This window comes from Tamandua tetradactyla, chromosome 16 (genome assembly GCF_023851605.1).
Source record: "Tamandua tetradactyla isolate mTamTet1 chromosome 16, mTamTet1.pri, whole genome shotgun sequence".
Lineage (NCBI taxonomy): Eukaryota > Metazoa > Chordata > Mammalia > Pilosa > Myrmecophagidae > Tamandua > Tamandua tetradactyla.
In genome coordinates, this window is record NC_135342.1 from 66141063 (window position 1) to 66145530 (window position 4468).

Sequence of the window (4468 nt, forward strand, 5' to 3'; positions counted from 1 at the left end):
GCATGCAACTTTGATAATTAGGACAACTTACAAAGTGAATCCTAATATCTGATAATTAGAGCAACTTATAAATGAATCCAGCACAGTTAGCGGATATTGGAACTCTGACGAAAAAGAGCTTGCCAACTTGGAGACTAAGCCAACATCCAGTCTCCAACATCTTTTGGTCTTGGGGACCAGTATTGCAGTTTGCAGTAGTGGATTTCATTCTATCTTTTACCCTATGGAAGTGGATTTTGTCTCCACTCCCTGTCTTCAAACACCATTCCTCCTCTTCCTTGTTGTAACAGAGGGTTTAACAGAGTCTGAGGGTTACATCCCATATGGCCGTAGTGTTTTCTGTCTTTTTTTTTTTTTTAATGTATCACTGAATTCAGTTTGCTAGTATTTTGTTGAGGATTTTTGAATCTATATTCATAAGGGATATTGTTCTGTAGTTTTTTCCTTATGTTTGTCTTTGTTTTTCAATCAGAATAATATTGGCCTCAGAGTTTACTGAGACATGTTCTTTCTCATCTATATTTTGGAAGAATTTGTAAAAAAAAAAAAAAAAAGAAAATGAGTATTAACTCTTCAGCTATTTGATAGAATTCATCAGGGAAGCTATCTGGCCCTGGACTGTGTGAATAATTACTAATCAGTCTTTTTATTTGTTATATAGGTCTGTTCAGATTTTAAATTTCTTCTTAAGTGAGTTTCAGTAGTCTGTGTAGTTACTAAAAATTTTTCCATTTCATCTAAATCATTTAATTTGGTGGTGTACAGTTGTTATAGTATTCCCTTATGATCTTTTTTATTTCTGTGTGGTCTTTAATGATATCCCATCTTTCATTCATGATTTTATAATTTGAGTTTTTTTCTTTTTTTCTTGATCAGTCTAGCCAAAGCTTTGTCAATTCTGTATAACTTTGAAAAATTCAACTTTTGGTTTTAATTTTCTATATTGTAGTTCTATTCTCTGTTATATATTTTCACTCTAATACTTTTCTTCTTTCTGCTTGCTTTGCATTTAGTTTGTTCTTTTTTTAGCCTCCTAAGCTGGAAGGTTAGCTATTGATTTGAGATTTTTCCTGTTTTTATATTAAAGCTAAATTTTCTCTAAGCTATAAATTTCTAAGTTCAATTTTTGCTGCCTACCCCAAATTTTGCTATGTAATGTTCTCATTTTCATTCATATTAGCATTTTCTAATTTCCCTTTTGATTTCTTCTTTGATCCCTTGTTTTTAAGAGTGTGTGGTTTATTTTCCTCATATTGGTGAGTTTCCCAATTTTATTTTGTTACTCAGGTCCAATTTAATTCCATTTTGGTTAGAAAGCTTACTTTGCATAATTTCAATCCCTTTAAATCTTTTGAAATTTGTCTTACAGCTCTGCATATAATGTATTCTGGATAATGTTTCATTTGCACTTGAGAATATATATATCCTGCTATTGTTGGGTGGTGTTTCTAAAGAAGTCTATTAAGTCCTGTTGGTTGACACTGTTGTTCAAATCTGCTATTTCTTTGTTAACCTTCTGTCTACTTGAAAACACATTCTTGAAAGTGGTATATTTAAGGACCCAAATAAAAATGTTCACTGATCTATTTCTCCCTTCTGTTTTGTCGGGGGTTTTTGTTTTTGTTTTTCATGTTTTGGGTGTCTGATGCTTGGTTTATTTGTGTTTAAAATTGTTATATCTTCCTGACGTAGAGTCTCTTCCAAGATTTAAAACCCCATTTTTTCCCTCTACTGACATTTTGTTCAGCTTATATTGCTTGATATTAGTATAGCCACCCAACACTCTTATGGTAGCTATTTGGTATATCTTTTCCATCCTTTTAATATCTACTTTTTTGTCTTTGAATCTAAAGTGTTTTCCTTTGGATAGCATGTAGATGGATCTTGTTTTTGTAATCCACTCTGACAAAATCCAGTCTGATAATCTCTGACGTTTATTTTTTGTAACACGTTTAATGTTATTATGGTTATTGGTATATTTTATATAAAATATAAAATTTTATATATTATGGTTATTGGTATATATAAAATTTTGAGATTTTATAGATATGTATATGAAATTTTATATGTATATAATATTTGTCTCATGATTACTTTTTCTTCTTTTCTCATTTATTCTTTGTTGTAAGTAGAAATTTTTCTAGTGTAATATTTTAATACCTCTAATGTTTTTTGGCTGTATTTTTTAGTGGTAGTTCTAGGGCTTAGAATATACTTTAACTTTTTTTTATTGTATAATAAAACATGTATACAAAGCAAAGAAAGAAAAAAAGCAGTAGTTTTCAAAGCACTCTTCAGCAAGTAGTTACAGAACACATCCCAGAGTTTTTCATGGGCTAGCACACCATTGTCTCAGATTTTTCTTTCTGGCTGCTCCAGAACATTGGAGGATAGAAGGAGAAAAAAAAAAAACAAGTTTTTTTTATCATCACAACTGACTTTTTTTTATTTTTTGTGAAAAATAATGTATATACAAAAAAGCATAAATCTCAAAGCACATCACAACAATTAGGAACAAACTTTAACTTATCAGAATCTATTCTAGCTTTATACTAACTTAATCCAGTAATGTATAGACACTTACATAGCTCCCTATGCCCCCTTTTTCTGTGCTATAGTTGTTATACATATTAACATTATATGTATATATAGAGAGAGAGATTAACATATACGTTACATATATTGCAAACTCAACAATAGTGTGTTACAAATACTGTTTTATATGTTTTTACTGCTTTTAAAAATGCTAAAAGAAGCAAAGAGAGTAGAAATGTATTGTAGAGTTTTAGAAAACATTATTGTATTTCTTATTGAAATTTATGGTTCTCTTCATTTCTTCCTATGAATTTGTGTGACCCTATGGTATAATTTCTTTACTCTAATATACCCATTCCAGCCCCACCCCTCTTTGCATTGTTATGATCAAATCTGTCTCATTTCTGTAGCCTGTAGACACAACAATACAGTTTTAGATACTATTTTATATAGTTTCTTTTTAAATCATGAGATAGTTAAGGAAAATATGTTAAATGTGTTAAATGTCTTAAAGTAGCAGTAAACCCTAACATGAAAAAATTTTCTGGATGTTAATAATTTTCTACTTGTCTCAGATTTTTTAAAAAGCATACAAATTTCAAGAATACTTTGAATACAGCTCTTTAAAGCCAAGAGGAAACCATGAAGAAATTTTTTAGTTATTGAAACTACAGTTGAAATCATGGCTACATCAGCAAATCTGGATACTGGAGCCCAGCTTATAGTGGAAGAATGTCCCAGCAGTTATAGTTTAACTGGCATGCCAGACATTCAAGTAGAACGTCCGCTGGACTCAAAGGATCGGCTCAGGGTGCTGCCATGGGAATGAAATTCATATTGCCTAACCAATTTGATATGAACGTGTGTTCTTGCTTTGTGAAGTCCTTAAATGAAGAGGATAGTAAAACCATTCAAGATCAGGTTAACTCTGACCTGGAGGTGGCATCTGTCCTATTTAAAGCTGAATACAATATCCATGCATCTCCTTCTCTGGGAATTCAAGTAAGACAAGTCTACACTCCCTCAACAACAAAGCATTTCTCACCCATAAAGCAGTCAACTACTTTAATCAACAAGCACAGAGGAAATGAGCTCTCTACCACACCTCTATTAGCAAATTCCTTGTCTGTTCACCAACTGGCTGCTCAGGGGGAGATGCTCTATCTGGCTACTCGTATTGAACAAGAAAATGTTATCAATCACACAGATGAAGGAGGATTTACACCACTGATGTGGGCTGCAGCACATAGGCAAATAGCTGTGGTAGAGTTTCTACTACAGAATGGTGCTGATCCTCAACTTTTAGGAAAAGGCTGAGAAAGTGCACTATCATTGGCCTGTAGTAAAGACTGCACGGATATTGTCAAAATGCTGCTGGATTGTGCAGTTGATGTGAATGAATATGATTGGAATGGGGGAACACCTTTGCTTTATGCAGTACATGGAAATCATGTGAAATGTGTAAAAATGTTCCTAGAAAATGGAGCTGACCCAACAATTGAAACTGACTCTGAATGTAATTCTATGGATTTAGCTGTAGCCCTGGGCTATAGAAGTGTTCAACAGGTTATTGAGTCACATTCATTGAAGCTGCTTCAAAATATTAAGGAGTAGACAAAGTTGTCAGAAAATGTTGTTTGCTCTTCTATTTTTTAGCCCTGAAATGATAGTGATGTTTACTCATAAAGTTTTTACCTCAGTTGCAATATTTACTGATTTTTAGTAAGTTTTAATATTCTTCTGAGTTATTCACTTGTTTATAGTAAAATTAAAATTTTGATGTTTTTAAAAATAAATATTTTATTACATATTTAAAATTATAAATTAATGTTTTGTGGCATGTAAATTTTTATAGTACAGATAGTTATATATCTTTGTATCAAGTGCTGTAATTTGACATTTTCAGAAATTATTCTACTCATCATCAGTCTTA

General features: G+C 31.8%; 1 pseudogene; it reads left to right on the plus strand.

Annotated features, from left to right (window-relative positions):
• Positions 1-3217: 3217 nt before the first annotated feature.
• LOC143660356 (ankyrin repeat family A protein 2 pseudogene) lies at positions 3218-4149 on the plus strand (annotated as a pseudogene).
• Positions 4150-4468: the final 319 nt, after the last annotated feature.